This window comes from Panthera onca, chromosome D3 (genome assembly GCF_046562875.1).
Source record: "Panthera onca isolate mPanOnc1 chromosome D3, mPanOnc1 haplotype 2, whole genome shotgun sequence".
NCBI classification, from domain to species: Eukaryota; Metazoa; Chordata; class Mammalia; order Carnivora; family Felidae; genus Panthera; species Panthera onca.
In genome coordinates this window covers 40501580-40526467 of record NC_138350.1, presented here as the reverse complement: position 1 = coordinate 40526467, position 24888 = coordinate 40501580, and the positions used below count along the sequence as shown (strand labels likewise).

At 40.6% G+C, this 24888-nt stretch overlaps 1 pseudogene; it reads right to left on the bottom strand.

Annotated features, from left to right (window-relative positions):
• On the bottom strand, positions 1-23817 carry LOC132664981 (chromobox protein homolog 3-like; annotated as a pseudogene).
• Between the last annotated feature and the right edge of the window lie 1071 nt (positions 23818-24888).

Genomic DNA, 24888 nt, shown 5'->3' with positions numbered 1-24888 from the left:
TTAGGCACCAGAAAGGTGAAGGTCCAAGTTATTTGGACCTTGGAAAAGGAATTCCAGATCTGCTCTCATACCTACACCCTCATGTCTCACATCCTGGAAGAGAAATATGGAGAAGTGAAACAGCTGGTTATTTGAAATTGTCCATTCTCAGGGCACCTGGGTGGCTCAGTTGGTTAAGTGTCTGACTTTGGTTCGGGTCATGATCTCACGGTCTGTGAGTTTGAGTCCCGCATCAGGCTCTGTGCTGACAGCTCAGAGCCTGGAGCCTGTTTCGGATTCTGTGTCTCCCTCTCTCTCTGCCCCTCCCCTGCTCATGCTGTGCCTCTATCCACCACTGAAAAATGAATAAACATTTAAAAAAATTAAAGAATGAAAGAACAAAAGGAAGAAAGAAAGAAATTGTCCATTCTCAGGCACCAAGAGAAGATGTGGAATTAAATCAAGCCAGAAATGAAGTTGGCCATGGAGGAGGGGAAAGGCTAAAGTGGCTCTCACACATCTAGCATGCCTCTGGAGGAAGGTGATGGGCAAGCAGTAGGTACTGAAGGCAGCAAATCCCATATCACCCTGCCGTGGATACACACAATCTATGGGTGAAGAGAAGGTGAGTAATTGGATAACTGGCAACTGTGAACAGCATATATTCTGGTGTCTTTTCTTGGGGAAACTCTATCCTGGGGCAAAGAAAGGGAACGTGGGGAGCTTCGTTAAGTGAGTAAGATAGTGTGGCTTCTAGGGAAAGGGAAAATAAGAGGACTCCAATTCTATAGGACAGTCACTCTGAGAATTAAAGAAGTCATCCAGAACTAACAAAAGCCAGTTAAAGCCCACCAACCAAAGAAAAGACCACCAAGCCATACCTGTTTTTAAAAGTTGCGTTTATTGAACTTGCTATAGTTAGGAGGAACTGGTCATGAGACGTCTCAGTAAGATAGAATAGAGTTTGTGCTGGTGCTGGTGGATTCTGAGAAGGGGTGGGTTCTGAGAAAGGGCCATGTCTGCAACTACAGAATAGTCTTCAGTGTGTTTCATTAGAAACATTGTTGTGTTGGCCTGAATCCTGTTCAAAACATTATTTATCATAGTCTGACCACTAGCAGAGTTGTGCTGCACTTTCTCAGGCTGAAATTAAGATTAAAGGTCCCAGTTGGGGAACATAATTTGGCTAAGTAAAAGGCCATGGAAAAGCTTCAGTTGCATTGTAGCTCTAGGGAAGCACTCAAAGAAAAATTCCAAGAAAGCAGACCAATTGGAAATATGGCTCGTGTAGAGGCAGGAGGCTGCTTAGCAGTAATCAAAATATCTAAGGTGAGCCTTACCTCAGATACCCAGTGTTTCCTGCACTTCCATGGATAAGCTACTCTGTGAGGAGATTTCAGCACATTGGGAGAGAATAACAAAATCCTATTAAGTATAAGATACCATGTACTTCCCCTTCCTGTTGTCGTTGGCTTTGAGCTAGAATACACCTTGAGGAATTTGGCTTTGAGTTGTAAGCAGTCTTTTTCTTAGAGAAGCAAAATTGGAGACAATACACTATTTACTATAAATTTCTGTTTGTTCTGAAAAAGCTACAGGACAGCTAAATGGACAGGTTTAGTTTCATACTGTAAGGCCATAAGGCAAAAATGTTTTCTAAAATGGAAAGGGTTGAGATACTGTGAATCTAAAAGTCTAAAATGTTCATAAGACCCTATGAAGTATCGTGTGTGTGTGTGTGTGTGTGTGTGTGTGTGTGTACTTGGGACTCTACTCAACTTCTTTCTTTTTTGAGAAACCTTTTTTTAGGTTTAGATCACAGAAACAGGAGGAGGGACACACCCAACAGCTGTAGAAGCAGGAAATATCTACTCTAACACTGAAGAACAAAAACACGAAAATTGAGAGTGTTTGTGCATATTTTGTTCCAACTAACTTCCTTGAAAAAGTCCACATTTCACCTACATATGATGGGCAACAGGGATGCTTGGTTCTCTTTGTACAATGTATCCAGCATGATTTAGGCGGTTTTATCTTTGCAACCTTATGTTTTCCTTTGGAGAGTATTTCTTTTCTAAATCACATTCCAGAAGCACTATAGGAGCTAAACGCCATAAGACAGCAGGGAGGCAATGAGTCACAGGGGTGATGTTCACCTCATGCTGAAGGAGGGTCTGTGAAGAGAAACAGACCTGAGTTTGGCTGAGGTCAACATGAACTAAATCACTGATGAGAGTTTTTAGAACTAAAAAATAAAGACACTGAGGAATGCGAAAAATACAAGTTGTCCTTGTTTCTCATAATTGATGTGTTCATGTAAAAGTAAATGAACCACTTGTGTCTCTCTGATGAGGATGCTGACTCCTACCTTTGTGACAGGTCAGCTGCCTTGTAAGGGAAGAATAAGTAAGATCCAGTTGTCAGGAAAGAGCTTCTCTTTCAAGAAAGTGAAACCTAGATAGGAAATGGAAACTTCGCCCATGAGGGAATTTGTGTTTCTCTCTGAGCTTTGTTTGGGAATGAACTGTATGTTTGAGAGACTACTAATAGGGGCAGACCACCTCCACCCATCTTAAGGCAAGGGCTGTAAGCTGCAAAAGATTCACCAGTGTTTTATAAATCAGATTCCATATTCTTTTCTATATCCATCACTCTTTTGTCCCCTTTGGTCCAATCTTTCTCAAAATATGGTATTTGGACTACCTCCATTATAATCACCAGCCACCACAATAGAGTGATTATTTGAATGAAGTGAATCAAATGAATGTTTTGGTTTTTCAGTGCATATAAAAGTGATGTTTATACTATACTGTAGTCTGTTAAGTGTGCAATAGCATTATGTCTAAAAACAATGTACAAATCATAATTTAAAAATAGTTTATTGTAGGGGTGCCTGGGTGGCTCAGTTGGTTAAGCAGCCGACTCTTGATTTTGGCTCAGATCATGATCTCACCATTATGAAATCGCGCCCTGCATCAGGGTCTCTGCACTATCAGCCTGCTTGGGATCCTCTCTCCCCTATCTCTCTGCCCCTCCCCCTGCTCTCTCTCTCTCTCTCTCTCTCTCTCAAAATAAATAAAAAAATTTTTTTAAATAATAAAAATAAATAAAAATGCTTTATTTATTAATAGTTCTCCATCACTTGAACTGTCAGTGAATCGTAACTTTTTTGCAGGTGAAGGGTCTTGCCTGCATGTTGATGGCTGTTGACTCATTAGGGTGGTGATTGCAAAAGGATTTCTTAAAAGAAGACAACAGTGAAATTTGCCACATCAATTCACTCTTCCTTTCATGAACGATTTCTCTGTAGCATGAATTCTATTTGATAGCATTTTACCCACAGTAGAACTTCTTTCCAAATTGGAGTCAATCCTCTCAAACCCTGCTGCTGTTTTACCAACTAAGTTTATGGAATATCCTAAAGCCTTTGTTGTCACTTCAACAATGTTCACAGCATTTTCACCAGGAGTGGTTTCCACCTGAAGGAACTACTTTCTTTGTTCATCCATCAGAAGCAATCCCTCATCCTTTAAAGTTCTATCATGAGATTGCAGCAATTTGGTCACATCTTCAGGCTCCATTTCTAATTCTAGTTCTCTTGCTATTTCCATCACATCTGCAGTTACTTCCTCCACTGAAGTCTAGAGCCCCTCAAAGTCATCCAGATGCATCAGAGGAATCACTGTCTGTAGAAGCTATAGCCCTGTGAAATGTATTTTCTCAATAGTAAGACTTGAAAGTCAAAATTACTCTTTGATTCCATGAGCTGCCAAATGTATGTTGTGTTAGCAGGCACGAAAACAGCATTCATCTGATTGTACATCTCCATCAGAGTTCTTGAGTGACCAAGTGCATTATTAATGAGTCCTATTTGAAAGGGAATTTTTGTTTTTTTCTGAGCAGTAGATCTCAACACTGGGCTTAAAAGATTAAGTAAGCTATGTTGTAAACAGATGTGTCATCATCAGACTTTGATGCTCCACTTAGCACACACAGAGTAAATTTAGCATAATTCTTAAGGTATTTTTTAAGGATATTTAATTCTTAAAGGATATTCTTAAAGGATATTTAAGAATAATAATTAAGAATAATCAAGGTATTAATATTAAGGTATTAGTTTTCAGAATGATAAATGAGCACTGGTTTCAGCTTAAAGTCACCAGCTGCAGTAGGCCCTAGCAAGAGAGTCAGCCTGTCCTTTGAAGCTTTGAAGCAAGGCATTGACTTCTCCTCTCTAGCTATGAAACTCCTAGATGGCATCTTCTTCCAATAGAAGGCTATTTTGTCTACACTGAAAATCTGTTGTTTAGGGTAACCACCTTCATTGATTATCTTAGCTAGATCTTCTGGATGATTTGCTGCAGCTTCTACATCAGCACTTGCTGCTTCCCCTTGCACTTGGATGTTATAGAGATAGCTTCTTTCCTTAAACCTCATGATCCAACCTCTGCTAGCATCAGACTTTTCTTCTGCAGCTTCCTCACCTCTCTCAGCCATCTTAGAATTGAAAAGAATTAGGGCTTTGCTCTGCATTAGGCTCTGGCTTATGGGAATGTTGCATCCAGACCACTAAGGCTTTCTCCATATCAGCACTAAGGCTGACTTAGCTTTCTTATCATTCATGTGTTCACTGAGTTAGCACTTTTCATTTCCTTCAAGAACTTTTGCTTTGCATTCACAACTTGGCTAACTGGTGCAAGAGGCCTAGCTTTTGGCCTATCTCAGCTTTCAACTTGCCTTCCTCACTAAACTTAATTGTTTCTAGCTTCTGATTTCAAATGAGAGATGTGAGACTCTTCCTTTCCCTTGAACACTTAGAGGCCATTGTAGGGTAACAAATTGGCCTAATTTTAATGTTGCTATGTCTCAGGGAATAGGGAGGCCTAAGGAAAGGGAGAGAGACAGGGGAACAGCTGGTGGGTGTAGCAGTCAGAACACACAACATTTATCACATAAGTTTGCTGTTTTATATGTGCACAGTTCATCGTGCCCCAAAATAATCACAATAGAAACATCAAAGATTACCATAACAGGAGTGTCTGGGTGGCTCAGTCAGTTAAGCATCCAACTTCGGCTCAGGTCATGATCTCACAGTTCATGGGTTCAAGCCCCGTGTCAGGCTCTGTGCTGACAGCTCAGAGCCTGGAGCCTGCTTTGGATTCTGTGTCTCCCTCTCTCTCTGTCCCTGCGCCCCCCCCCCCCCCGCCACCACCACTCCTGCTCTGTCTCTCTCTTTCAAAAATAAATAAACATTAAAAAAAATCACATAACAGATAGGATAATAGTGAAAAAGTTTGAAATACTGCAAGAATTACCTAAATGTGACACAGAGACACAAAGTGAACAAATGCTGTTGGAAAAATGGCACCAACAGACTTGTTCGATGCAGGGTAGCCACAAACCTTCAATTTGTAAAAAACGCAGTGTCTGTGAAATGCAATAAAGTGAAGTCTAATGAAATAAGGTATGTTTGTACTTGACTGATTTAAAATATCTGGGCATGGAACCTAAGAATCTGTATGTTAAACACCCCTTACATGTTTTTCTTATGCATATTTCAGCCTGATCGCCCCAGCAGGATCCCAGCTGTGCTGCCAGGAATTAAGGAGAAGATCTGTGTTTGTGACAGTGATAGAGTTTTAAAGAGGGAGCTGGTGGTGAAAGCAACATAAAGAGATTCCCAAGTGCAAGATTGGAGTTTCAATATCTAGCTGTTTTATAGAGCCCGTGTGTAAATTCACTTTCTATTGCCAACTGAGAAGACTTTAGTCTGTTATTGCAGGAGGTGGTAATTTCCTGTAGACTTTGACTCTTTCTTTCTAGAGAAAGGCTATAAATACCTTATCTATAATTTGCCACCAGAGGAAGCCTGAAACTTCCAAGTTGGGCTGCTGTTAAATCCTTAAGAAGGTGGCTTTCGTTGAGCCAGTCAATGTCTTTCTGCAACCATCTGAGTAGGATCTCTCTCCGGTGTTCAGTTCTATCTTCTCCAAGTACCAGAATGAATCCTCACCAACATTTTATTTGGAGCCAAAGTCAAAGGTTGGAAAGTAATGCCCTGGCTTCTGTGTGGCCTCACAGGGCCTCTGATGTACCCGAGGGCTCATACAGGACTGGTAGGAAACTTAGTAACAGTGAATACTTCCGCCTTTAATATTTTCTCCCCCACTCACTTGCCTGCCATGCCCACCCCACTATATATTTACACATTGTTAGTCCCAGCCTTCCTGCCTCCTTTCCTTTCCCTCTGCAGGAGTTATTCCAGTACGAATCTGTAAATGCAAAACTCACACTTTGTCCTGCTCCCAGGATGATTAAGAACATCCCACACTACAGTTAGAAACAAAACAAAACCATTTTGCACTGTTAGGTAAACTGAAAATAGTAGCGTATTCCTGTCTTGTTCTTGTCTCCAGAATAATACACCCTGGAAAATTTCCTGCAAATCTGGATTCTCTAAAAAAAAAGTTGGGTGTTTTTTCCCATTGTCAATAGAATAATGTGAATTTGGTACCTCTGATCATTTTGCCTTTCTTTCCCTTTAAGTGTGTTTTGAATTTGGTGAACCAGTCTTTCTGGAGTCCTCAAAAAGAAGTCTGACACCTTCACACTGATGACACATTTAGGCAAGTTTGTCCAACCTTTCCTAAATGGGTCAGTTTCCTGAGTATTCCTTTGGTGCTCCCTTACAGCCCTTTGTATTGTGCCCTCCAGAATCCCTTCCATTTTACTAAGATCATTATATTTTCCCATCACCATAAAAGTATAGTTATCCACCCAGTGGCCTGAACCTAAGAACCTGGTAGTCATCCTTGACTCTTACTTCCCCCCGCTCCCTTCTCTTATATCTTAAAAGTCTTTCATACAAGTTCATAACACAACCATGACTTATTTATTTATTTATTTATTTAGATGTGAGAGTTTTTATGTTTTAATCTGTTGCTTTTTTGAGAACATCTTCATTGAGATATAATTCACATATCATAAAATTCACCCATTTAATGTGTACAATCACAGTCTAACCTTAGATATTTTTATCACCCCAGGAAGAAATCAGCACCCTTTAGCAGTTAACTATAATCTCTCACTTGGGTTCCCACAGGGCTTAGTTTAAGTGATCCATTAGTGATCCATTCTTCATACTACAGTCAGAGAATTTTCTAAAGTGCTAACCTAAATGCACCGTATCCTAGATTAAAAACCTTCAATAGTTCCTTGGGGTGCCTGGTTGCCTCATTTGGTTAAGTGTCCGACTTTTGATGTTGCCTCTGGTCATCATCTCACAGTTTGTGAGTTTGAGCCCCACGTCAGGCTCTGCACACTGATCCTGCACAACCTGCTTGGGATTCTCCCTCTCTCCCTCTCTCTGCCTCTTCCCCACTTGAACTGTCTCTCTCGCTCTCTCAAAATAAATAAATAAACTTAAAAAAAAACAAAAACCTTCAATAGTTTCTTACTCCCATTGTTGTCCTGAGAGAGCACAAAACCTTTAAGTTGACTCCAGGGCCTTTAAGAACTAACCCTTTTCTGAATTCAAGGATAAACAGTATTTTACAGTCATCTAGGGCCCATGAGGGACCTCAGAAAATTGATGAACCCCATGAATGTGGATGCAAAAGTTGATATGTGCTCGGATATGTTCTCCTCTCGTGGAGAAAAGATGATAAATTGCATTAGATTTTCTAGGGTTTAGAATATCTGGAAGAACAGATTAATTATACATAGTTTTACTCATCTTATAGTTTCGTAATGTCTGTACTTTTATTTGTGGAGTGGGAGACACAATCACATTTTCAAAGTCTGAGATTTCTAAAGATCATTCTGGCCTGGGGTATGGGCTATGCAGCCCAGGGCATGAAAGTCTTACTTGGTAGAATAAAGTCTGTGTGAGCCTAGGTTAGGTTAGTTAAACTAACCATGCAGGGAGGTGATTGGTAGAGGAAGAAAGAGCTGAGAAGGGCCACAGAAATGGGAGAGGAGGTTATTGGAGGGAGAATGGAATGTCAGTGCAGTGAGGCTGATCATTATACCCTGTGGGTGGGATGGGGCGGAATGCTCTTTTGCACATCTTTGAAACCCTAGTGCTTGGCACACAAAAAGCATAGGATTGGCCGCAAGTGCTGAATGGATTAACGAATGAATACTTTTTTTTTAATCATTGGGTTTTTTTTTTAATGTTTATTTATTTTGAGGGAGAGGGAGAGAGAGAAAGCCGGGGAGGGGGAGAGAGAGGGAGAGAGAGAATCCCAAGCTGTCAGCACAGAGCCTGTGGGGGAGCTTGATCTCACAAACTGTGAGATCATGACCTGAGTTGGTATCAAGAGTCAGACGCTTAACCGACTGAGTCACCCAGGCGCCCCATGGATGAATACTTTTAATAAGGCATCACAGTTATTTGTTTCTGTGCCTGTTTTATTCATCTCTGACTCACTAATTTTACACGCAGTATTTGTTGTATTGCCCTTAGCTGAATAGCGAGATAGAGGCTAAGTTTGGCACTTGGGAGCACATGTTTTTACTTGTAGCTCAGTTCTCTTGTGCCTGCCACCATGCTGACTCTTTAATGCCGTACGAGAAAAATATGCTCCTCTGAGCCTTCTCAGAGCCTCCCAGACACTTACAAACCACAGTTTCTTTTCTGACAGTTTCATTTTTTCTCGGCTACATCTCTTATGCATAAGCAACATTTTTCCAAAGCTGTGAATTTCAAATATTCAAACCCTTGTATTTTAGGTAAATATAGATGTTTTATCTAATGTATTTAAAAGAGCACAATAAGTGTGTACTTTTGAATCTGCCATGGTACATAATGTCTTAATGGTAATAGATGCCATCTGAAAAGCTTGGTGTATTTGCCAGTATAGCACTTTGCCTCCAACTTCTAACTGATCAAAACGAAGTCTACTGAAACTGAAACTTTCAGAAAAAACAACTCATTTTGCCTAAATTTTAAACAATACTAACAAATATTAGAATTTATTTTTAATTACTTTATGGTTCTTGCTAGAGAATAAGTTTTCAAAACAATGACACACCTTAACATTTTAGCCCTAAGTTCTACAGAGTTAGAGGATTTCAAGAAGATTTGATACTTGGTGTGAATATACATTGAGGTTACATAGAGAACTGAATTAATGGGAAAAAATGGTTCAATTCACAATATTAAATGAATCCCAAATGAATTTATCTATAGTGTATAAGTGTTCAGGCTTCAGTCAAATAAATTTGGATTTTCATCCAGCTCTGTCAATTACTAGCCATATGACCTTGGGCAAGTGATTTTCCTTTATGTCTCAGTTTCCTCATTTACAATATAGAAATAATATCTATCTAGCAGAATTAATTGCAATAAGTGCCTCAATCACTCAATAATGGCAGTTATTATTATGACTACGTTCACAGTAGGAATATCAATCTGCAATATATCAATTAAGGTTTTTAGTTGCAAGGAAAAAAAAACTATCTCTGGCTCTTTTAAAAGAAACATTATTGGGGCGCCTGGGTGGCTCAGTCGATCGAGTGTCCGACGTCAGGTCGGGACATCATCTTACGGTTCGTGAGTTTGAGCCCCATGTTGGTCTCTGTGTTGACAGCTCAAATCCTGAAGCCTGCTTTGGATTCTGTCTCTCTGTCTGTCCCCTGCTTGCACTCTGTCTCTCTCTCTCAAAAATAGATAAACATTAAAAAAAATTAAAAAGGAATGAATCTCCATTAATAAAAAATATAAATAAATGACAGAAACATTATTTTTGACAGGAATCTGTGTAGCTTGTGGATTTCCTGGGAGGTTGGAAAACCCGACTTAATAGCTACATAGCCAAAAGTATGACTAGAATCAAGAACTGCTTCCTTGAGAACACCACTGCCAGCTCCATAGTGGACATCACTCTACCCTAGGCTAAAGTGCCTCTGTTGCCTCCACTGGCTGGATGCGATGGTTGCTGTTTCATTAATGTCTGATTGGTCACATGAGTGTGTCTCAGAGGCCTGGGAGACTAGAATAAGGAGTTTCTGCCACTTACAGCCACACATTCAGTCAGAGATGTGCTCTGTCTGGCACCTAAATTTATATGATGGGAATCCTTCAAATATAGGAGATTGAGAGGCTGCATAGCCAAAAATACACAAGTATGCATTGTACTTCCCAGGGAGAAACAAATATATGAGATTGCCTTGACTCCTCTCTTTTTCCCATTCTCCACAGCCAATCCATTAGCAAATCTGTCAGCCTCACCTTCAAAATATATCAAGCACCTGACCACTGCACCTCAGCTCCCTCACTACCAGCCTAGATCAAGCCCTTATTATCTCTTGTCTGGATTATTGAGTCAGCCTCTAGCCATTAAGCCTCTACAGTCTATCTTCAACATAGTCATCAGAGTAGTTCTCTTAAAAAATGTGTCAGATCATGGGACACCTATCTGGCTCAGTCGGTTAAGCATCTTGATTAAGACTCTTGATTTCAGCTCAGGTCATGATCTCACAGATCATGGGATCGAGCCCCGTGTCCAGCTCTGTGCTGGCAGTGTGGAGCCTGCTTGTGATTCTCTCTCTCCCTCTTTCTCTGCCCCTACCCTGCGTGTGCTCTCTCTTTCTCAAAATAAATAAATAAACCATTTAAAATTATATATGTCAGACCATATCACTCCTTTGCCCAAAGTCCTCCAATACTTTCCCTTTTATTCAGGGTGAATATCAAAATTATCACAGTGACCTACAAGCCTCTTTCCATTAATCCTTATCTCCCCCATTTCTCTCTCTATTATCTTTATTCCCATCCTCTATTACTCTATCACAACACCAACTATGCTCAAAACTCAGGATCTTTGCACTTATTTTTCCCTCTGCCAGGAACATTTGTCTCATTGATCTTTACAGCTTGCTCCTTTACTTCCTTCAACTTTCTCCTCAAATATCATCTTATCAGAAAATGTTCTTTGTCCGTTGTATAAAATAGTGACCCTCCGGCTCCTAGGACTCCCCTCCCTTAAAATTTTTCTCCACAGCGCATTAATCATCATTTGACATTCTGTATACTTCATTGTTAAATTGTTTCTGCCTCCTCCTATTGAATATGAGCACCATGAAGATAGAAATTTTGATTTTATCCTCAATGTCTAGTTGGCACACAACAAGCATTTGATGAATGAATGAATGAATGAATGAACAACAGATCTTTAATTATCACTTTATTTATCCTCTAAATAAGGTACTATAAGGTACCCTATTTACTGTACTAGATGTCCAAAATAGCGTCAGCACAAAATGGTGTTCTTACAGTTATGTTTTAAGGATAGATCTTATTATTCCACTCACACATATATAATTTTTCTCTTGCTTCTGATTGCTGATAAGCTTCTCAACGTGGGGTATGAGAGGGTGGAGAAGTCACAGGGTCATTCTAGTCCAGAGGGTCAATTTTACTTTTAGAATTTGAAGGAGAAGTTTTCTAATTTTTTTTAAGTTTATTTATTTATTTTGAGAGAGAGCATTCACAAGTGGGGAAGGGGCAGAGAGAGAGGGAGAGAGAATCCCAAGCAGCCTCTGTACTGTCAGTACAGAGCCAGACACAGGGCTTGAACCCACAAAAAGCAAGATCATGACCTGAGTCAAAACCAAGAGCTCAATAGGCTGAGCCATGCAGGAACCCCAAGAAAGTTTTCAATTTTGTTCCTCTTTAAAAGTTTGCCACATACATGTTTATATACAAATAGAATCAAGTTTTTCCATTTGGTTCAGTTGGGCAAAATCATGAAAATCCAGGAAGGAAAAAAATTTATGTAAGCAGTGAGTGATTAGAAAATTTATTCCTTCTATGTTGTTAGGGAACTTTGTCTGTTAGTCCAGTAATTGAATCAGAATGCACAGGGTAGTTAAGAACACGATGCAAAAGGGTTTGGGGGAATCTCATAATGAGCTTGATGTGGAGGCAAATAACAGCTTTCCAAGCACAATTAAGTCTTTAGTCTTAAGTAATACCAGTCAGTTTTAAAAGTTTATACTGCACTCAGTTCCTTATTAAACTATGGGTTTTGCTACTGTAGAAATGGCAGTTGACCACAACCTCAAGTGTCTGTTATGTGAGAAAACACTAGGCAAAAAGAGGAAGAGATCATCACTCCTTCAGTGACACTTAAAAACCAACTATATGACATGACACCCCTGAAGAATAAGGTGAGATGGTTTTCTCTATTGGAAATAAAAATAAATAAATAAATAAAACTAGATTATTAAAGTAGTGCAATATTACCAGAGAGGAAAAAAAAGATTAACCAAAACAACACTCTAGAAAACCTAGGAACAGAAGAATGCATTCAATTACACAAGATATAGCAGAGAAAAATAGGCTGACTATTCAATAAATGATGCTCAATAGTTAATTATTCATTAAAAAAATGAGATCAGTTCCTTTGTCAAGTATGATACAAATAAACTCCACTGAAATTAAAGAAAACAATTTTTAAATGGAAAAAAATTTTAACTTTAAGAATAAAATTTGAGAAAACATTGGAAGTAGAGGAATTTTTATTTTTTTTTAATGTTTATTTATTTTTGAGAGAGAGAGGCAGACACAAATTCCGAAGCAGCCTCCAGGCTCTGAGCTGTCAGCACAGAGCCTGACATGGGGCTCAAACTCACAGACTGCAAGATCATGACCTGAGTCGAAGCTGGACACTTAAGCAACTGAGCTACCCAGGCACCCCTATTTTTTTTTAAGTTTATTTATTTATTTTGAGGGAGAGAGAGAAGGGGGAGGAACAGAGAGAGGGAGAGAGAGAAAATCCCAAATGGTTCTGTACTGTCAGGTGGAGCCTGACACAGGGTTCAAACCCATGAACCGTTAAATCATGACCCAAGCCAAAACCAAGAGTTGCATGCCTAACCAACTGAGCCATCCAGGCACCCCTGGAAGTAGAGGATTGTTAAAAGGAGACCACAAAACACTAACCGTAATGGAAATAATTGATAAATTACATTATATTAAGATCAAGTATTACTGTTCATTAAGAGATCTCCCAAAGAAGGAACAATACAAGCCACAAACTGGGGAAAGATGTTAACAAGATATACAACCAGCCATGGTTTAGTAGCCACTATATAGACAGAAGTCCTAAAAATCAGTTGTAAATGTCAGATAAGCCTATAGAAAATGGGCACACAATGTGAGAGGCATTTCACAGAAGGGAAAACACAATGAGGGAATACACATATGGAAAGATGCTCAATCTCATTTATAAGGAGGGAAATGCAAATTACAACCATAATGAGATAGTATTTCTCATTCACCAGATGGACAAAAAAAAATTTTTTTTAATTTTTTTAATGTTTATTTATTTTTGACAGAGAGAGAGAGACAGAGCATGAGCGGGGGAGGGGCAGAGAGAGAGGGAGACAGAATCCAAAGCAGGCTCCAGACTCTGAGCTGTCAGCACAGAGCCCGACACGGGGCTCGAACCCACAGACTGCGAGATCATGACCTGAGCCGAAGTCGGTCGCTCAACCGACTGAGCCACCCAGGTGCCCCAGGACAAAAAAAATTTCAAGTAAAAAACACTCCTACGTGTTAACAAGGGAAGGGAGTGGGCAGTACTCTTCTATAGTCTTGCTTAAAATTTTGGCCTTATCTGGTAAATTTATAAGTACACATACTCTATGACACTTGATATATATTCTATGCGGTATATCCATTGCATAAGAAAGTCAGAACATAACACACAAATATTCATAGAAGCCTGATTTTTAAAAAGCAGAAACAAACAAGAAACCCAAATCCTAGAAATAATTAAAACGTCTATTGAGTCCATCTTCCTCCCAGGAGTGGCTGGTGGGATAATGGTCACCGTGCTCCTCCATTGTTGTGTGGCCCCACAAAGTTGGCCCCAGGGGGGACCTGGGCATCCCTTGGAGGTAAACACAGCAGATGGGGACAACAGCTTCAGGGAAGCAGGATATGCTGCCATGTTGGACTAGATCAATTCCTGTCTGGACCATATGGAGGAAAAATGAACACCTCCACCCCTGCCTCCAGGAGCTGCTTGAGTCCCACTTGATAGTTGAGTTCTGCCTTGGGTTCCAGCAGCAGATGGGGGAGGGTCCTAGTGATGCCAGCCCCCAGGCTCTGGGAGCCCCTAACCAACCCCAACCCTACCTCCCTGGGCTAGGCTCTGGCCTAGGCATTCATCACCTGGCTTAGATAGCTTCTCAAGGGCTGACCTACAGGTCGTCTGGTCCTCCCCTTGTTGTGCCTGGATCAGCCCCCTCCTGGCATCCCCTTTGGGGGTCAGGTGTGGGCCTGCCACCCACCCACCTTGCCTGCCTGACCAATTCTTGGGTACTCTCCACTCTGCCCAGGCCTTGAATGACCACATTAAATGGGTCTCCAACGTAATAATAAATAATAATAATGATAATAATAATATGTCCATTGATAGAATGGAAAAAATGTGTTATATTATATCAAGAAATATTGTATAGAATGAACTACAGCTACATGCATCAGCATGAATGAATGTCACAAATATTCGAGCAAAAAAAAAGTAGTTGCAGAAGAATACATAAAAGTATATGTGATAACTGTGATTTATAATATGAAATGTATATCTGATCTTGCTGTTCCTGACACATAGCCCTAAAACCCTTAGAATTTCTTAAGTGGTAAGAGAGATTCATAACAATCCCCTTACAACTATTTCTGAGTTTATGTTAATGAGGGGATTCTTAGAAAGCCCTGAGGATGGAGGTTGTTTGCCCGTGGAAACAACCAGGATTGGAGGAATTTTCAGTCCCACCCACCCACCACCCATCTCCTAGGAAGGGAGAGGAACTGGAGGTTGAATCAGTCACTAATGGCTGATGATTTAATCAATCATGCCTATGTAATGAAGCCTCCACAAAAACCCAGAAGGATGGTTTGGAGAGTTTCTGCGTTGATGAAGGCACAGAGGTTCTGGGACAGTGGAGAGCCGAGAGAGAGAGAGAGAGAGAGAGAGAGAGAGAACATGGAAGCTCCATGTCCCTTCCCCCATACCTTGCCCTAGGCATGTCTTCCCTCTAACTCTTCTTGAGTTATGTCCTTTTATGATAAACCTGTAACCTGGTAAGTAAATGTTTTCTTGAGTTCTGCGAGCTGCTCTAACCAATTAATTGAACCCAAGGATGGGGTAGTGGAAACCTCCAACTAATAGCCATTGTGTCCGAAGCACAGGTGACAACATGCACTTGTGATTGAGCATCTGAAGAGCAGAAAGGAGGCAGCCCTGTAGGACGGAACCCTTCACCGGCGGGATCTAATTAAACTGTAGGGTGCCCTACTGGTGTTGCAGAACTGCTTGCTATGTGGGAAACACACATCCAGGGCCAGAACTGAGGTAGTGTTGTAGTGGAATATTGAAAGTAGAGGAGACACACAGCAAGTGTTGTTTTTCCTTTACACTATATAAAATTCAAAAACTTTTAGAAACCAAATAACCTATCGTAAACAAAAGGAAAAAATACCTACACATTTCTTTTTTTTTCAATATATGAAATTTATTGTCAAATTGGTTTCCATACAACACCCAGTGCTCATCCCAAAGGGTGCCCTCCTCAATACCCACCACCCACCCTCCCCTCCCTCCCACCCCCCATCAACCCTCAGTTTGTTCGCAGTTTTTAACAGTCTCTTATGCTTTGGCTCTCTCCCACTCTAACCTCTTTTTTTTTTTTCCTTCCCCTCCCTCATGGGTTTCTGTTACGTTTCTCAGGATCCACATAAGAGTGAAACCATATGGTATCTGTCTTTCTCTGTATGGCTTATTTCACTTAGCATCACACTCTCCAGTTCCATCCACGTTGCTACAAAGGGCCATATTTCGTTCTTTCTCATTGCCCTGTAGTACTCCATTGTGTATATAAACCACAATTTCTTTATCCATTCATCAGTTGATGGACATTTAGGCTCTTTCCATAATTTGGCTATTGTTGAGAGTGCTGCTATAAACATTGGGGTACAAGTGCCCCTATGCATCAGTACTCCTGTATCCCTTGGGTAAATTCCTAGCAGTGCTATTGTTGGGTCATAGGGTAGGTCTATTTTTAATTTACTGAGGAACCTCCACACTGCTTTCCAGAGCGGCTGCACCAATTTGCATTCCCACCAACAGTGCAAGAGGGTTCCCGTTTCTCCACATCCTCTCCAGCATCTATAGTCTCCTGATTTGTTCATTTTGGCCACTCTGACTGGCGTGAGGTGATATCTGAGTGTGAATACCTACACATTTCAAAACAGAAAGTACCTTAGTAGTAAAGAGATGTTATTTTGGGAGGGGCCTTCAAAATATCAGGAATACTATTTTTCTTAAGTTGAGTGGTGGCTACACATGTCTTTAACAGAAACTTAGGTTATATGTACTGTTATATGTGGAATAGAAGAAAGAAAACAAATGAACAAAGGAAAAAGAGACAAAAATCTAGACTCAAATACAGAGAAGAGACTGTTGCAGTGGGTGTGCGGGGAGATGGGAGAAATAGGTGAAGGAGATTAAGAGTACACTCATTGTGTGGAGCACTGAGAAATGTATAGAATGGTTGAATTATTATATTACGCACCTGAAACTAATATAACACTCTATGTTAATTATACATCAATACAGAAAGTGTTTTCTCAAAAAAGATCATTGATATTTTTGGAATGTTTGTTACAGGAACAAAAGCTGACTGGTATTGATGACAGACATGGGGAATTTCCTATTGGTGGCAAAGGTACCCCATCTCCTTTAGTTAAAGAATATTTGGAAGAACAAGTAGCAGAGCTTTGGGGCCAGTCTGGGTATAAGTTTTGAACATATTGGCTAACCTCTTTGAGTTCCAGGTTGCTAAATTGTAAAACGGCCTTTCCGGGGTGTTGTGACACTTAAATAAGATAGTTTATGTAAAACCCATTGCTATAATGAGGACATACAAAACATGTGTTTTCTCCCTAAACATGATGAAGGAGCAGAGATGAATACTTGAGGAATGACTGAGTGAATGAGTGAATCCTTCCAAATCTGTGTCCTCATTCATTGGAGCACTCCCAAGTCTGCATGTGTTCTTGTACCTTTCTTCTTCACGGCTGTTTTTTTCTTTTAATGTTTATTTATTTTTGAGAGAGAGAGAGAGAGAGAGAAAGAGAGAGACAGACCAGGAGTGGGGGGGGGGGTGCAGAGAGAGAGGGAGACACAGAATCTGAAGCAGGCTCCAGGTTCTGAGCTGTCATCACAGAGCCGGATGCGGGGCTCGAACTCACCAACCCTGAGATCATTACCTGAGCCGAAGTCAGAGGCTTAACCAACTGAGCCACTCAGGTGCCCCTGTTTTTTGTTTTTTCTTCAGCTGCTAATTTATCCTGGGCAGAGTCTGAGAAGGGTTATTCTGCTTCAAACAAGAATCCTGGGTCTTTAAAATGCTGCAGTGCTGGCAGTCCAATATCTGGGGACCTTCTTTGCTTCTTCAGTGACATATCTTTTTCTGCTGGATAGATTTGCCCAGTTTTAAGACCTCTCTAGCCGTGGTGTCCTCCTCCCACCAGCAGAGCCCCCCAGGCAATAGGCTGGATGGGGTGTGACCAGGGCTACAAGGCTCAGAGGCCCAGGCCAGGGTGCTGCTGGCCCTATGGTCCTGGCAACTATATAGATTTTTTTTGAAGGAAATACTAACCAATGTCTTATTATCAAAAGGTGAAAACACAATCAAACAGTTAATTTAAAATGTTTAAGGTGTTTTATTCAAAGTTGGTTCTTTTTTTTTTTTTTTTAACGTTTATTTATTTTTGAGACAGAGAGAGAGACAGAGTATGAACGGGGGAGGGTCAGAGAGAGAGGGAGACACAGAATCCGAAACAGGATCCAGGCTCCGAGCTGTCAGCACAGAGCCCAACGCGGGGCTTGAACTCACTGGCCGCGAGATCATGACCTGAGCCGAAGTCGGACGCTCAACCAACTGAGCCACTCAGGCGCCCCGAAAGTTGGTTCTTTAAGTGACATGGAAATTAAAGCTAATATATCAGGAGAAAGTTGGGAAAGGCTTATATGGCTGGAGATATATTCTGAGATCTTAGCTTATTTTAACACGTTTTTCCTTCTTTGATTTTCCCAAAACCAACCCCACCAACTGCCTACTGTAATTCAAGAAAATAGCAGACTGTGTGATTTCTTGCCCCAGGAGAACTTTGTCACAATTACTTTGGTGGCCCTCAAAGATCCATTTCTCCCATATTCTTGCCTGTGGTATCATCCCTTCCCTTTAATCTAGGCTGGCCCTATGACTTGCTTTAACCAATGGAGTATGGCAGAAGTAATGCTGTTCCAGTCCTAAACCTTCAATTTTGCAAGCTTCCACTTTTGTGCTCTAGGGGGAGTCAGCCACTAGTCTGACTACACTGAGACCACCTCTATGAAAATCCTAATTTAGCCATGAGGAAGAGTTGAGAAAGAGATCTGAGGGTCCTGGCCAACACGCCCAGCAGAGCTCCCAGCAAACAACCAGCACCAACTTGCCAGCTATATGAGTAAGGCATCTTAGTGTGACTCCTCAAAGAACTGCCCAAGCTGATACCACCAGGGGCAGAGAAATCTGGTTCCACCAAGCCTTGCCAAAATTGCAGAATCATGAGAAAATGAAAAATGTTTTTTGGGGGCATCTGGGTGGCTCAGTCGGTTAAGCGTCCGACTCTCAGTTTTGGCTCAGGTCACAATCTCATACATAGTTCATGAGTTTGAGCCCTGCGTTAGCAGTGTGGAGCCCGCTTGGGATTCTCTCTCTCCCTCTCTCTCTGTCCCTCCCCCACTTGCTCACACACTCTCTCTCTCAAAATAAATAAATAAACTTAAAAAAAGAAACGAAGAAAAAGATTATTATTTTAAGCCACTAGGTTTAAAGGTAATTGGTTATACAGCAATAGATAACTGAAACAAGGTGCAGAGTAGAAAAGATACTTCCCTCCTGGGAACTTTTTTTCTAAAAACCTAAGCTCTTAGAGGAATGCAAAGGGCTTTGGAGAGGGGATGAAAATGAGTGAAGGACTTCTAGGGATAGATAGAGTACCTTGAAGAAAGATGAAGAGAGATGGATTAAAATTAAAATTAAAGGGGCACCTGGGTGGCTCAGTTGGTTAAGCATCTGAGTCTTGATTTTGGCTCAGGTTATGATTTCACGGTTCGTGGGATTGAGCCCTGTGTTGGGCTCTGTGCTGACAATGCAGAGCCTGCTTGGAATTCTCTCTCCCTCTCCCTCTCTCTCTCTCAAAATAAATAAACATTTAAAAAGAGTTTATTTATTTACTTATTTATTATTTTTGAGAAAGAGAGCACAAGCAGGGGAGAGGCAAAGAGATAAAGAGGGAAACAAAGAATGTGAAGCAGGCTCCAGGCTCTGAGTTGTCAGCGCAGAGTCCAACATGGGGCTTGAACCCGCAAACTGTGAGATCATGACCTGAGCCACCCAGGTGCCCCCATAAGTAAACATTTTTAAAAATTAAAATTAAAGAAAGATTCCCTCTGGGCTGGTAAGAAGAGAGGGTACTCCCAACTCTCCTAGCTAGCTATATAGCACACCTGAGCAGATGAGATCAAAGCCTTACAAGTGGTTCCCATGTTCGAGGTAGCACAAAAGCAACAGGAAGCCATCAGATCTAAAGAGGCCATGTTGACAACGATGAGCTTCTCTCCCCACTACTCAGAACTTGGAACTTTTGTTGTTGTTGTTGTTGTTGTTGTTGTTGTTTTACCTTTTTTATTTTTGAGAGACAGAGAGAAACAGAGCACAAGTGGGGGAGGGCCAGAGAGAGAAGGAGACACAGAATCCGAAGCAGGCTCCAGGATCTGAGCCGGCAGCACACAGCCCGACACCGGGCTCGAACTCAAGAACTGTGGGATCATGACCTGAGCCAAAGTCGGACGCTTAACCGACGGAGCCACCCAGGCGCCCCAGAACTAGGAATTTGTTAAAACTAGAAACAAAGGAACCTCCGGATGTTTTCTACCAACCTGGTAGATTGGGGCTCAGAGTCATAAACAATTTTAGCTGTCAAAGTCTGAACTCAGTCTGAGTCACCAAAATTGTCCTTACCTTTATTTACCTTAAGAAGTGTACTTAAAAAAAATTTGGGGGGCACCTGGGTGGCTCAGTAGGTTAAGCGTCCAACTTCGGCTCAGGTCATGATCTCACAGTTTGTGAGTTCGAGCCCTGAATCGGGCTCTGTGCTGGCAGCTCAGAGCCTGGAGCCTGCTTCAGATTCTGTGTCTCCACCTCTCTCTGCCCCTCCCATGCTCATGCTATGTCTTTGTCTCTCAATAATAAACGTTAAAAATTTTTTTTTAAAGTTTTGTTTTTTGAGGGCTGCCTGGGTGGCTCAGTTGGTTAAGCTTCTGGCTCTTGATTTCAGCTCAGGTATGGTCACACAGTTGATGAGTTTGAGCCTCACATGGGGCTCCATGAGGTCAGGGTGGGACTCGCTCTCTGCCCCTCCCCCTCTGCTTGGGATTCTCTCTCTCCGCCCCTCCCTCTCTCTTCCCCTCCCACTCTCACACGGTTCACACGCTCGCTCTCAAATAAACTTACAAGAAAATTTTGTTGGGAAGATAGGAGTATTCAAAAACTCCCTTTCCTTGCTCTTTATATTCTAGGTATTTTTATTTGAGGAGAATTTAACTTCACAGCAAATCCTAACAAGATTGTAATTTCTCCCCCTTCTTTCTGCCAACTGTCTTAGACCTGTAATGTTTTATCAAACTGGTCTCATCACAGTACACAGACAATAGCACTAACCCAGAATCAGCAGGGATTTCTGTAAGCTTCCTTGTATTGTGGGATAGGACCACTCAGGAGTTGGGCTATATGACTAGCTTTGACAAATGACATCAGCAAATGCAATGCAAGCAGAGCTTTCACAGGCATTTGCACATTAGAGTTTTTCCTTTTGAAATTCTGTGACAGCCAAGTAAGAAAACCAAGCTCATTAGAGATGCCTAGTAGAGGTGAACTGAGCTTCAGTTCCCAATAGTCTCAGCTGCCAGCCGAGTGAATGAGACCACAGTGGACTTTAGCCCCAGTCAGGCTGCTAGGTGACTTCTGCTGTAGATGTGATCTCAAGTAAGACCAGCAGAACTGCCCAGTGAAGTTCAGTCCAAATTTCAGAACCATGAGTAAATACATGGCTCCTGGTTGAAACCACTAAGTTTTTTTAATTTTTTTAAATTATTTTTTATTTTTTTAAAGCTTATTTATTTTGAGAGAGACAGAGACAGAGACAGGGCAAGTAAGGAAGGGGCAGAGAGAGAGGAAGAGAGAGAGAATCCCAAGCAAGCTCTACGCTGCCCGCACAGAGCCCAATGCAGGGTTTGAACCCACAAAACCGTGAGACCATGACCTGAGCCAGAACCAAGAGTTGGACACTTAACTGACTGAGCCACCCAGGTGCCCCCTACTAAGATTTTTAAATGTAAAACTGTTTACTGACCACTGTTTACCAATATTTACAATAAAGTATGCAATACACAGTTGAATGACATTCTGATTACTATAGAGTTACTGTGTTTCCTGACTTCTGCTGGACCAGTAACACAAATACTGAAAAGACTGAACCTACATGTAAGGAATAGGTCGGGTAAAGGAAAAATATGCAAATCAATAGTTTAAACTACAAAAGTTTGTTTGCTCATTTATGCAGTAGGTCCAAAACAGCAACATTTCTAATCACCTGATTGGTTTCATGAACACTTTCCATGAATTACGATCTTTCAATCAATATAACACAAGGATTTCAACCTTTTGTAAAGGAATGGTTCTCTAAGAAGAACTTTGAATGCCCATTTAACTAAGCCTTGTTTGGCTTATTAAAAAACACCATTATTTGTTTAGTTTTCTCCCCTGAGTGGTTAGCTTATTGGTAGTGATAAAATTTTTTCCTTTCAGGGAGTTTTGCAAATAAACTGTTACATTTATATAATTATAGATAAAGTAGGAATTGTGATGTCTACTTTAAGTTGTTTAATTAATTATAGAATCATCTATTTGGGTGAGAGTTTCTGGCTTCAGAAAACTTCAATTTAGTTTGAAGTAATCTATTTCTTGGGTTGCTCAGAATGATGGCATCCCAGAAACAACATGAACTTACTCATGGCTGTAAAATGCTATTTTTGTTTTGGTGAATGCAAAAAAAAAAAAACAACCAAAAAACAAACAAACAAAAAAAAAACCCAAAACCCCATAAACAACCATTTACACTTGTATTTATGTATACACACAAAAACACTTAAACAAAATACCCAGAATGGTCCTTAGCCATTATAGGTTAAACAAGTTCTGATTCAGCAATGACTATGGGCATTTTTTTAACATTTAGAAAAACTGTTCCCTAATGCAGATAGAATAATGTACAACAGTATCATGTGTTCTTTTCTGATAAATGAAGTAACTATAGCTTCATTTTTATTTGTCCAAAGTAACAGTGCTATTGATGCAAAAACCAAAAACAACCCAATAATTCTCTCAATACTACTCAAAATGAACAGATTAAATTTGATTTTCTTTAGAATGAAAATGGCTCGGTTGGTTAAACAATCAACTCTTGGTTTCGGCTCATGTCATGATCTCATGGCTCGTGGATTCAAGCACCACGTTTGGCTCCATGCTAATGGTGCAGAGCCTACTTGGGAATCTCTCTCCCTCTCTCTCTGCCCCACCTTGCTCTCTCTCTCTCTCTCTCTCTCTCAAAAAATACTCATAAAAAAAGACATACATACATATATATATAGGTGTATATATATATATATATATATATATATATATGAACAATTATGTTCATATATACAATTATGTTCTTGTCCAGCATCTTCTGGACAAGAATGCAGAGTTTGTCTCTTTTTTTGAAGAGCAATTACAATTTAAGGGCACTTCATGTTTGCCTCTTTTACCAACACTGTGTCTGTCTCATCTGCATCTCTCCATTTCATGAGAAAGATTAATTCTTTGTTGTTGTCTATGACACTAAGTATTTGTTTAGGACCAAGACCATTGGCAAAACATCTTGGTTAGTCAGCAACATCTCTTTTTTTCTTTGATTTGCTATCATCAGATTCACTGTCAGATAAAGATTTTCTTTGTCCTTTTTCTTTAATGGCTTTTTGAGAATTAAAAAAAGTTCAATTAACTATGGATGATCTAAATTTTCTTCAGGTTTTCAAAAGGTATTCAGGTATTGTCAGAATCTGTAAATCTCTTCCACTTAAAGAACTACTCCACCCTCCCATTCTCTACACATCGGTACCGTACTTTTTCCACCACCAAATCTTTAGGCTCTTCAACTCTTTACTTCTTCCTTTTTAAGTTTTATTTTATTTTTATTTTTTATTTTAGAGAGAGAGAGAGAGAGCAGAAGGGGGGCAGAAGGGCAGAGAGAGAGAGAGAGAGAGAGAGAGAGAGAGAGAACTTAAGCAGGCCCCATTCTCAGTGTGGAGCCTGACGCAGAGCTCCCTCCCACATTCCCCGATCCTGGGATCATGACTAGAGCCAAATTCAAGAGTTGAATGCTTAACCAACTGAGACAGCCAGGTGCCCCTCTTTTACTTCTTCCATTTGTTTCTTTTCCATTTTTAAAAAGTGTTTTATTTTGAAAGAGACAAAGACAGGGCCAGCGGAGTAGAGGCAGAGAGAATTTCAAATGGACTCTGCACAGTCAGCACAGAGCCTAATGCAGTGCTGAAACTCAGGAAGGTGAGATCATGACCTGAGCCAAAAACCAAGAGTTGGAGGCTTAACCGACTGAGCTACCCAGGCGTCCCTCTTTCCCATGTTTTGCAATGTAGTGTTACCGGAGGCCATTTTTAGTTGTGGGCTTGAAGAGTTATACTATTCACTGCCTTCCAGCAGCTCTAGTCTGGGTCTATGGCATTTCAGATTATGGGGGCCATGTCCCAGAGGGTGGGCCCTGGAGAGCTGTGCAAGAAGCTACTTAGTTTTTGGGGTAGATTGTTGTACAGCAATAGATAAATGGTAAAGGAACACTTATTTACAGTCTATATGGTAAGATGGCTAATGAAAATAAAAATTGAGTCAGTTGAAGAGAACTAGTTGTGATACTGGGTCATTGCAAACTTTTTTCAAATTGAATAAAGAACAAACTCATCTTTTTTTTGTTGAAAAAGCTATTTGGAGAGTTTCTCTGGAGAACAAGTTATGGAAATGGTTCTGAGGCTATTCAGGTTACCATACTGGCACATGAGACTGATTCACACTTGACCTCTGAAGAAGATACTATCAATACTTCCATCAATAGTTGCCCATAATATTATAGTACACTTCTCTGGCAGTTCTGTATTTCTCCTCTTGGCAATTATCTTGAAATCTCTTCTACAGACTTGAAAAGAGTTTCTGCTCGTATCCACATATCTATACTGTACAGAGAAATGGGACTCCCCTGATGATGAACCGGCCCTAATCTCAATTTGATGAAAGAGTAACGCAATTTGTTTTACCCATTAGCTAAGAATTTTATTCCATTTGTATTTTTCTCGAGATATTTAAATCAAAGACTATTACATTATAGAAGGAAATAGTTCACATGAATTTGTGAAGTAAAACATGACATCAAAGAAATCCCATAGGAGTTAGAGGTTACTTTGGTCTGCCTTCTCCTACTTCTCCCTTCAAGAACATTAATGGCATTTGGCCACAACTTGCCTCTTGCCAACTATATCTCCCACTATCTACTGCTCTATTCTCTCCACTTCCAGTCCTAATTATGTTCCCCAAACATACATGCCTTCACACTCTTGTTCGTACTATATTCTACCTTTAATATCGTAAGTCTAGCCACTCCCCTCCCCCAAGATTCTGGAACAAGCAAATCTAAGCTTATAACATACACTAATGATAATAATCCATCTATATAAT